The sequence below is a fragment of the Otolemur garnettii genome, unplaced genomic scaffold (assembly GCF_000181295.1).
Source record: "Otolemur garnettii isolate 467f Iridium unplaced genomic scaffold, OtoGar3 scaffold00018, whole genome shotgun sequence".
NCBI lineage: Eukaryota > Metazoa > Chordata > Mammalia > Primates > Galagidae > Otolemur > Otolemur garnettii.
The window spans coordinates 5,687,645-5,698,930 of NW_003852413.1; the positions used below are offsets into that span (position 1 = coordinate 5,687,645).

The 11,286-nt window shown below is 42.9% G+C and overlaps 1 protein-coding gene across 1 annotated transcript in view; it reads left to right on the forward strand.

Annotated features, from left to right (window-relative positions):
- RNF157 (ring finger protein 157) overlaps positions 1-11,286 on the forward strand; it is a 102,274-nt gene that overhangs the window by 32,551 nt on the left and 58,437 nt on the right. The gene's annotated exons all lie outside the window — the stretch shown is intronic.

The window sequence follows — 11,286 nt, forward strand, 5'->3', positions numbered from 1 at the left end:
TTGGAGGTTGCTGTGAGCTGTGATGCCATGGCACTCTACCCAGGGGGATAGCTTGAGGCTCCGTCTCAAAAAAAAAGAAAAGAAAAGAAGTTTGCCGTTGCTGTTGCAATGGAGTTTGTAGCTTGGGCTGAGTGAGAGAGGAATTAGGAGCCAGACTGTAGCCTCTCTGTTCATGTTGGGTCTCCTTGCTCTGGAGGAGACCTGTGGAAGGACCCTGGGAATCTGTGTGAAGGGTATAAGTGACTTTCAAAATTGAGCTTTCCAGAGGATGAGGACGTGGAGACACACACTGCCTGAAAGTCCCCTACACCCTGCATTCATCTTGTTCTTCAGCTTCTTCTTTTTTTTTTTTTTGGAGACAAGAGTCTTACTTTTTCACCCTCAGTAGAATGCCATGGCATCATAGCTCACAGCAACTTCAAACCCTTGGGCTTAAGCGATTCTTTTGCCTCAGCCTCCCGAGTAGCTGGGACTACAGGCGCCCACCACAATGCCCAGCTGTTTTTAGAGATGGGTTCTCGCTCTTGTTCAGGCTGGTCTGGAACCCATGAGCTCAGGCAATCCACTTTCCTCAGCCTCCCAGAGTGCTGGGATTACAGCACTTAGTACCCTGTTTCCACTGATTGGTCTCTTTCTCTGTTTACTGTTTCTCTTCCCCTTTATTTATATATTTATATATTTTTGAGATAGTCTCACTATATCACCCTCGGTACAGTGCCGTGGTGTCACAGCTCACAGCAACCTCAAACTCTTGGGCTTAAGAAATTCTTTTGCCTTAGCCTCCCAAGTAACTGGGACTACAGGTGCCCACCACAACGCCTGGCTATTTTTTTGTTGTAGTTGTCATTGTTGTTTAGCAGGCCCTGGGCCAGGTTTGAACCCACTAGCCATGGTGTATGTGACCAGTGCCCTAACCAGGTGCTGAGCCTCTCTTCCCCTTTAGAATGTAAATTTCACTATTTTTACTGTGGTGTCCGAGACCTGGAGCAAAGCCTGGTGCGTAATGATAAGCCTGTAATAAACAAACGTTTGTTAAATGAGTGATTGAAGTAGTTTCCCATGTTACCTGAGCTGTTCCTCCAGCTCATCCCTATACCTGACTCAGTACCTTCTCTGCACCCAGCATGAGGCTTTGTAGTGACAACATTAGGCAGCTGTTGAGTGACCTCTGTGTGCTAGGAAGGTCCTAGAGACTTTGCAGAAGTTATTACTACTCTTTATCAAGACTTGCCCATGGGGGACTTATTATTACTCCCATTTGGTAAGAGGGAGAACTGAACTTCCAAGAGATGAAGAATGGTGGTAGTGAGCATTTACGGAGTGCATGCCATGTTCCAGGTGCACTGTTCTGAGTGTTTTCTATACATTGCTCTCAAAGTTTTTTGTTGACTCTCATTTTCCCACCTGGAGTGACTGCTCTTCTAATATTTAATCCAGTAGTACATTTTTTTTTTAGACAAAGTCTCACTTTGTTACCCTTGGTCCAGGGCTTAAGCAATTCTCTTGCCTCAGCCTCCTGAGTGTCTGGGATTACAGGCGCCCACCACAACACACAGCTATTTTTAGAGACTGGGTCTCGCTTTTGCTCAGGTTGGTCTCGAACCCATGAGCTCAGGCACTTCACTCACCTCGGCCTCCCAGAGTGCTAGGATTACAGATATGAGCTACTGCACACGGCCTAGTAGTACTCTTTTTAAAATACCAAGTCTCTTCTGCTTCAAATTAAGTTATGACCATTAGTACTTACTAAATGTCAACTCTTTGCTTGTGATACCACGACTGTAGCAATTCGAGTAGAAAGATTTTTTTTTTCTGATTGAGCCAGTTAAGAATGTTTCCTCACTCACTAGAAGTCAGCTCATGCTTAGAAAGTAGCCCCTTTCTTACGTGGACTTGATGTTTGAATCAGTTTTTTTTTTTTCTTTTCTCTGCTGGCAATAGTTTTTACATATATTTTAAATTTGGGGCCTTTTCAAGCCATAAAGATGATTTAAAAATAAGTAAATGTGCTAGCCTGGTGTCCCACTTACTTGGAGGCTGAAGCAAGAAAATCACTTGAGCTCCAGGGTTTCCACACTAGTTAACATCAATAAAGTAACCTCCTGGGAGCGGTGGACTAGCAGGTTGCTTAAGGAAGGTTTAGAAACAGATTAGAAACAGAGCAGGTCAAAACTCCCGTGCTGGTGCTGATCAGTAGTGGGATGGTGCCTTTGAATAGCCACTGCACTCCAGCCTGGGCAACATGGTGAGACCTCATCTCCAAAAAAAGAAAAAGAAAAAAGAAGTAAATGCTGCTTTAGCCTCCCTTTGAGGTTTATCCTGGTCGTGCAGGCCCAAGAATGACTGAGGTTTTCCTGAAATACTAGGTAGCAGCCTTGAGGCTTTTTCCCGGAGCAGCATGGACATTGGAGTTTTTGTTGTTTTTTTATGTGGTAATCATTAATGCTGTACAGAGCAAATGTTTTCAAAAGACATAATTTCATGTTAGGAACCTAAATCAGAATAGCTACACAGAAATCTAGTATAGGCAGTCTCCGGGTTATGAACAAGATAGGTTTTGTACATTTGTTCTTAACTTGAATCTGTATGTAACTTGGAACAGGTACATTTACCTGTAATAGCCTCCATTTATAAGTATGGGTGGTATGTAAATCAGACGTTTGTAACTCAGGTATGTAGAAAAAGGTAGGGTGTTTCTCTCTTCTTTTTCCACATGTTATTTAGTAACACAAATGGTCAATGTTTATTAGCCATTGTAATTATTCTAATATTATTTTAGCAGTAACACTTGCTATTTTGCAGGCCTGGTTGTTCTAAGCCTTTCATATGTGCTGTCTCATTTTGTCCTCACATGGTCATGAGGAAGATCCTTATTTGACAGGTAGAAAACAAAGAGTTTAAATAAAAATTTCAAAACACGTAAGGGATTGAATCTGGATTTGAACCCAGCAGTCCGGCTCTGGAGCCTCAGCCACTGTGCCATTTCTGCTCATAAGGTCAGGTGTACTCAGGAATTCTGCCCACATTCTGTTCATCAGTCTATTTGTATAAATCGTCAAATGCAATTTGGGAGATATTGATAGATATCTAAAAGTAGAACCAGTGGCAGTGATACGTTCTCTTGGAGCACCTCTTCAGAGGGTTGGTGTTGGTGTGTAATTCCATCTGCTGGGCTGACCTCTGGGTTTTGCCATTACTGCATATCACACTTGTTTAGGGGAACGCCGGAGATTGAAGATTGACATGTAGCTTGAGTTCTCAAGAACTGACATTCACTCTCTAGTAACAGATCTGGATGTCAGCACATGAGGGTCGGGTTACAAGGAGAAAGAACAGCCTTTTAAAGCCATCCAGCAGGATGCAGCAAGAGCAGCTTCTCTTTCCAGGGAGAATGAATATGGGCAGTGCAATATGTTGAAACCAAGTGCTATATTAAGACATAAATGCCACAGGCTTCCAGGCTTCTGGGATCTCTGGGATTTCCTATCATTTTCGAATGAGCAGTCTCAAAATCCTATCAATCAGCTGCACTACTTAGCACTACAGATCGGCCACTTAGGATAATCTGTCAAAGCCAAGTTCATTATCAAGTCTTAAGGGTCAGATTTAAAGATTTTACATATACAAAAAGATAGTGGAAGAGAGTTGGAATCAAGATTTCACATTTTATTAATCTTACCATTAAACTCTTTGTAACCTTAGCAGGTCTATCACTCAGGCTCTCAAATTACCTACTTGAAAAGCAGAGGATAGTTCTGACTTCAGAGGAATGTAATGCTTGCAAGAGGCCTTGGAATTGTTGCACAAAAAAGCTGCATGGAGCAGTGTTAGCTGTACTCACTAACCTTTCAATTTGGCTATTTCTGTAGCTACCAAGAACTCCAGATGGAGAGAATCTATACTGGTTTTTAAGTACTGTCTTAATTAGTGAACTAGGTCTCTCTCCTCTGTAGAGAGGAGCTAAGGTGTCTGTAAATCAGTTATAAAATGTTAAAGTAAAGACCATCCCTGCCTTTCCTAGGTGGTGGAAGAGCTGGTATACCTTTTTTGCTCCTTCATTGAGTTAGATCTTTTTTTTTTTTTGAGACAGAGCCTCAAGCTGTCGCCCTGGCTGGAGTGCTATGCCATCACAGCTCACAGCAACCTCCAACTCCTGGGCTCAAGCCATTCTCCTGCCTCCGCCTCCCAAATAGCTGGGACTACAGATACTTGCCACAACACCTGGCTATTTTTTGTTGCAGCCATTATGGTTGTTTGGCGAGCCCAGGCTGGATTTGAACCCACCAGCTCAGATTTCCATGGCTGGCGCCTTAGCTGCTTGAGCCACTGGCATCAAGCCAGATCTTGTTTTGTTGAGATAAATTACTGCTAAAGCTCTAAGTTATTTGGAATCTTAATAAAGTTAGGATTGTCAGGGCAGTGCCTATGGCTCAGTGGGTAGGGCACCAGCCCCATATTCTAAGGGTGGCTGGTTCAAACCTGGCCCCAGCCAAACTGCAACAACAACAAAAAAAAAATAGCTGGCTATTGTGTTGGGCACCTGTAGTCCCAGCTACTCAGAGGCGAGGCAAGAGAATTGTCTAAGCCCAGGAGTTGGAGGGTTGCTGTGAGCTGTGATACCACGGCACTCTACTGAGGGTGATAGTGAGACTCTGTCTGTAAAAAAGAAAAAAATAAGTTAGGATTATCAGAGTATTGAGTGATGCCTTGATTCCACCTGCCTTTTGTAGCTAAAAGTTCAATCCCTTCCTCTCATCTTAGAGGGCAAGTGGAGTTTTAGTCTGGCGTCTTGTGCGTTCTGTAGCTGAACCCTGTTGACATAATTTCTTCCTCTTTATGCTTCCTGCAACCTGGTTCCACACAGTTGGCATTATTGGTAAGAACTAAGGTGCATAATGTGTGTTTTTGTTCTTTTCTAATAGAGATATACCAAAAAGGTGTACTTAAATCCAGTTTCTGTACGTTGAACCTTTAGCTTCACATGTCTGCAGGGAGAGCAAGTTATCTAAACTTGGCAGTATACATGTATCCATTTGTGAAGTGCTGTTTTGTACATATAGAGCTTTGTGGCCAAAAACACATTATTCTGTTAGTCATATGCCATCTATTCATTCAACAAATATTTATGAATCAGAAACCATGGTAGGAACTGGGAATGCAAAAACTAAAAAGATATAGGCTCTACCCCAAGGGAGCTTATAGCAGAGTGGGGTAGGCGTTTTTGTCTCTGGCTGTGATGAACGTGAAGTGGTAAGTTTTAGGAGAGAGGACCAGAATGTTCTAGAGCACAGAGAAGTAGGGACACCCTCTCTCTAAGGCAGCTTTTTTTTTTTTATTTTAAGACAAAGTCTCACTTTGTTACCCTCAGTAGGGTGCTGTGGCATCATAGCTCACATTAGCCTCAAACTCTTGGGCTCAAGTGGTCTTCTTATCTCAGCCTCCCAAGTAGCTGGGACTACAGGTGCCCATCACAACGCCTGGCTACTTTTAGAGACAGGGTCTTGTTCTTGCTTAGGTTTGTCTCGAATTCCTGAGCTCAAGCAATCCACCTGCCTTGGCCTCCCCGACCCCTAGGATTACTGGTGTGAGCCACCCACGCATGCCCAGCCAGGCCAGAGCTTCTGAGAGGTGACTCTTTTTCTTTTCTTTCTTTCTTTCTTTTTTTTTTTTTTTGAGACAGAGTCTCCACTATGTCGCCCTTGGTAGCATGTTGTGGTGTCGCAACTCACAGCAACCTCAAACTCTTAGGCTTACGTGATTCTCTTTCCTCAGCCTCCCAAGTATCTGGGACTATAGGCCCTCACCACAATGCCTGGCTATTTTTTTCGTTGCAGTTGTCATTGTGGTTTTAGCTGGCCTAGGCTAGGTTCAAACCTGCCAGCCTTGGTGTATGTGACCAGCGTCGTACCTACTAAAGTATGAGCGCTGCCCTGAGCGGTGACTATTGAAGCAGAGGGAGGATTAGGATATCCCAGGTGGGGAAGGTCACGAGAGGTATCCAAGGCAGAATAAACAAGCAGCATAAGGAAGCTCAAAGATGCAGACATGCATGTTGGGTTTTCAGATGGTGAGTGGCTGAGGATTGGATTGTGAGGGGGACGCTGGCTGGAGATGAGGCTGAAAAGACAAACTGGACCCTATTTGAAGGGCCATGAGTGTTGTGTACTCAGAAGGTTTTGCCTTCCTTTCTATGGCAGTAGGGAAGGTCACGGTCACCTATGTTGCAGGAGTATATATATGTATTTTTGAGACAGAGTCTCACTATGTTGCCCTCAGTAGACTGCTGTGGCATCACAGCTCACAGCAACCTCAAACTCTTGGGCTCAAGCCATTCTCTTGCCTCAGTCTTCAGTCTCCCAAGTAGCTTGTAGGAATATTTTAAGGACTCAAAAAATGATAGCTATTACCATCTGATTTGCATTTTAGAAGATTAACTCTATAAATTAATTCATAATGCAAAGAATGAATCAGAAAGACAGGAAATAAGACCAGTTAGGAAGTAATTTATTTTAATTAAGAAAAAGATACAGAATACCTGAGTAGGATAAGATCATTGAAAATAAACATGATGTAGACTTTCTATCCTGAACTAAGGCCCAATTTGTTCTTACCTTCATGGAAAAGGCTGGTGTGTGTGGAGGGATGTGGGGTTTACTCCACGCTTTGGCCAATTTTGGTCCTAAGCCAAGGTCAAGCTGGTTCCTCCCAACCCCTGGTGAGATCCCTAAAGCTATTTAGAGCCTTTAAAAAGTAGTCAATAGGCTTGGTTCCTATAGCACAGTGGTTATGGTGCCAGCCACATACATCCAGGCTGGCAGATTTGAACCCGGCCTGGGGCCAGCTAAACAGCAATGACAACTGCAACAAAAAAATACCTGGGGTGTTGTGGCAGGGACCTGTAGTCCCAGCTACTTGGGAGGCTAAGGCAGAGAATCGCTTAAGCCAAAGAGTTTGAGGTTGCAGTAGCTGTGACACCACAGCACTCTACTAAGGGCAACATAGTAAGACTCTATCTCAAAAAAAAAAAAAAACGTCAATAGTGCTAAATTGGTAGCTTCAAACAGTTCACAGTTAAGGAAGCCATGCTGAATATGGATGTGGTTTTATATCAGAGATCATAGGCAAGTGTGGCATCATTGGATGTAATGTTTGAAGATCAGCTTTAATATCTGATACATTTGATTTATTAATATTATTTAATTTTATTTTCTTAGAGATGAGGCCTCTCTCTGTCATCTAAGCTAGAGTATACAATGAGAGCTCACTGTGGCCTCTAAATCCTGTCCTTAAGTAATCCTCCCACCTCAGCCACACCTGGCTAAATTTGTTGTTTGTTTTTGTGGAGATGGAGTCTAGTTAGTTGCCTGGCCTCTAGCAATCTTCCTGCCCTGACCTCCTAAAGTGCTGGATTACAGTCATGAGCCACTGTGCCTGGTGCTAATTTATTATTTGAGTGTTCTTCATTCATATCAGACTGATATATGAATAAAATAAGAGGTATCAATCCTAGCACTCTGGGAGGCTGAGGCAGGTAGATTGCTTAAGCTCAGGAGTTTGAGGCCAGCCTGAGCAAGACCAAGACCGCATCTCTAAAATTAGCTAGGTGTTGTGGCAGATGCCTGTAGGCCAGCTACTTGGGAGGCTGAGGCAAGAGGATCCCTTGAGCCCAAGAGTTTGAGGTCGATGTGAGCTGTGATGCCACGGCACTGTACCAAGAGCAACAGAGTGAGACTCGGTCTCAAAATAAATAAATAAATGAATAAAATAAGAAGTATCAAAAAAAAAAAAGCATGTTACAGACTTAAGAACTGTGGGCTGTGTGAGTTGAGAGAAAGGGCATGGTTAAGGCAGCAGACACCCTAAAGTATAGCCTCTGTGAGGGGTAAGAGGCCACCACTGACCCTGGATGCTGTATATATTACATTTGGAGAGTGGTTAGGGCCCCAGCCACAGGATAACTGTGGCTTATGGGGCCACAGTGCAAGGACCCTAGTCCTACTGCCCTACTGGCCTAATGCTCATGGTAGGAATGGGCCTCTTTTTCCTGTGTGTGTGCGTGTATGTATGTGTGTGTGTGAGAGAGAGAGAAAAGGAGGGGAGGAGGAGAGAGAGATTGGGTGATTTGCCTTCTGCATGGTATTGTCCTTCCTCTTTCCTTCCTTTATAATTGTACTATAGCTGTTTGGGGCATTTAGTTTTGCAATGTTGATTGGACTTTTAGCTGCACATACCCTTTGGCTCAGGCATCTGACTTCTGTGAATTTCTTTTACAGAAGTACTTCAAAGAGTGTGAAAAGATTTCTACTTGCAATGTATATTGTAGCATTACTTGTAATAGTACAAAATTGGAAAAAACATAAATACAGCCTGAGTAAGAGCATGATTCCCATCTCTATAAAAAATAGGAAAACTACCCACTGTCTGTGGCCTAGATACTCAGGAATCTGAGGCAGGAGGGTCACTTGAGCCCAGGAGTTTGAGGTTGCTGTGAGCTGTGATGGTGCCACTGCACTCCAGCCAAGGTAACAGAATAAGATCCTGTCTCAAAAATATATATGTGTATGTGTGTGTGTGTGTGTATAAGTGGCCATGATAGGAGAATGTTTAAATAAATTATAGTGTGTCTACACTATGAACTATTATTCGCCTATGGCTCAGGTAAGGTGCCGGCCCCATATACCAAAGGTGGCAAGTTCAAACCCAGCCCCGGCCAAACTGCAACAAAAAAATAGCCGGGCATTGTGGTGGGTGCCTGTAGTCCAAGCTACTTGGGAGGCTGAGGCAAGAGAATCGCTTAAGCCCAGGACTTGGAGGTTGCTGTGAGCTGTGATGCCATGGCCCTCTACCAAGGGCAATAAAGTGAGACTCTGTCTCTAAAAAAAAAAAAAAAAATGAGGAAGCTATGTGTCCACGTACATGATAGTATGTCCATAGCCACATCACTTATGGAAAACACAAGCTACTGCGCATAATGTGGTGTGATTTCATTCTAATAAAAATAACATATGTATGTGTGCATTTATATATATGTATTTATAGCTACATAAAAATGCATAAGAGAACAATGCATTTTATTTATTTATTTATTCATTTTTGAGACAGTCTCACTCTGTCACCTTGGATAGAGTGCCATGGTGTCATAGCTTACAGTAATCTCTAACTCTTGGGCTCAAGAGATTCTCTTGCCTCAGTTTTTCATTTTTAGTAGAGATGGGGTCTCGCTCTTGCTTAGACTGGTCTTGAACACCTGAGCACAAGCAATCTGCCTGCCTTGACCTCCGAGTATTAGGATTACAGTCGTGAGCCACCGCACCTGGCCACAGAACAATGCATTTTAAACTGGTATAGTGGTAACTTTTGGGGTACATTAGCATTGGGGTATTTATTCCTTCGTATTCTTTTGTGTTGTGTGATTTCCTCCCATGAGCATGTTTTCATTTTTGAATTAAAAGCATTTTAAGGCTTGGCGCTGGTAGCACAGTGGTTACGGCTCCAACCACATACACCGAGGGTGGCAGGTTCGAACCTCGCCCAGACCAGCTAAACAACTGTAACAAAAAGATAGCCAGGTGTTCTGGTAAGCACCTGTAGTCCCAGCTACTTGGGAGACTGAGGCAAGAGAATTGCTTGAGCCTGAGAGTTTGAGGTTGCTGTGAGCTGTGACGTCACAGCACTCTACCAAGGGCAACATAATGAGACTCTGTCTCAAAAAAATTTTTTAAAAAAATACAGGGAAAAACTAGACAAGAGAATTCTTCTGAACAGAGGAAAGAAACAGGTCTAGAAGATTATATGGAAGTAGGAAAGTTCACAGAATAATGGTTTTAATTTTTTTTTTTTTTTCAAATACTAGATCTCAAGTTGTCACCCTGGGTAGAGTGCCATGTCATCATCATAGCTCACAGCAACCTCCAACACTTGGGCTCAAGAGATCCTCTTCCTTCTTGCCTCAGTTTTTCTATTTTTAGTAGAGATGAGGTCTCACTCTTGCTCAGGCTGGTTTTGAACTCGTGGGCTCAAGTAATGCAACCGCCTTGGCATTCCAGAGTGCTGGATTATAGACATGAGCCACCATGCCTGGCCTTTTTAAAATTTTCTTAATGAATCATAGGAAAGGTGGGATATGTTAGAGGGTGCTGGAAGCATCCGGGCGCTTGTGGAGACAGACAGAAAACTGAATTAGCTTGGTGAGAAAGGGGTCAGCCAGCTTGGTTCCTTTGGTGTGTCATGCTAAAGGAAACATTTGATTCAAAATGCTATGAGATTCAGCATGGATGTGGCCTGCTTTTTAACTACCTAACAGTGAAAGAACTAGATAATGAATATTCATACTTTTAAAATGGTTTAGAGCTTTATGAGTTTCACATAAGGACTCTCCCTGTCTCACCCCTTCTTGTCCCTAGACAGGGTCTTGCTCTGTCACCCTGGCTAGAGTTCAGTGGCCAACCAAAACTCACTGTAACTTCTAACTCCTGGACTCAAGGGATCCTCCCACCTCAACCTCCCAGGTAGTAGCTGGGATTGCAGATGAGCCCTACCATTCCTGGCTGATTTTTTATTTCTATTTTTTAAGAGGTGGGGTCTTGCTTTATTGCTCAGGCCAAAGGAATTTTCAAACGTAGCATTCTTATGAGAAATGTCTTCCTGCTTCCAGGTTCTCCTCGGGGTGACCACCCTGCTCGTTGCACATGCTGGGTAACCTGACTCCAGAGATGTTGCAAAACTGTATCTCTGTCCCCACTGAACACTAACTCCCCATTTCTGTCTTCCTCCAGGCCCTACAATCCACCATTCTATTTTCTGTCTGAGTTTGACTACTCTGGGACCTCTCATGCGTGCAGTCACATAATATTTGTACTTTTGTGACAGCTCATTTCACGTAGCATGTCGTCAGAGTTCATCTATGTCTTAGCATGTCAGAATTGCCTTCCTTTTTAACAATGAATAATATCCCATTGTGTGAATCCACTGTGTATCCATTGATCCATGAGTGGACCCTTGGCTTGCTTCTACCTTTTGGCTATTGTGAATAATGTTGCTATGAAGAGAAGTGTTAATGTTCAGTTTTTAAAACATGTATGTAGTAATCATCTAAGTATTGGTAGTTTTAGTAAATTATGTAGTATTATTGTAAGTTTAATTTTTAAATTTAAATTGGTTTTATGTTCTTATACAAAACCTTATTCTATTTATATGATTTCTTTTTTTTTTTTTTTTTTTTTTGAGACGGAGCCTCAAGCTATCCCCCTGGGTAGAGTGCCATGGCATCACGCTCACAGCAACCTC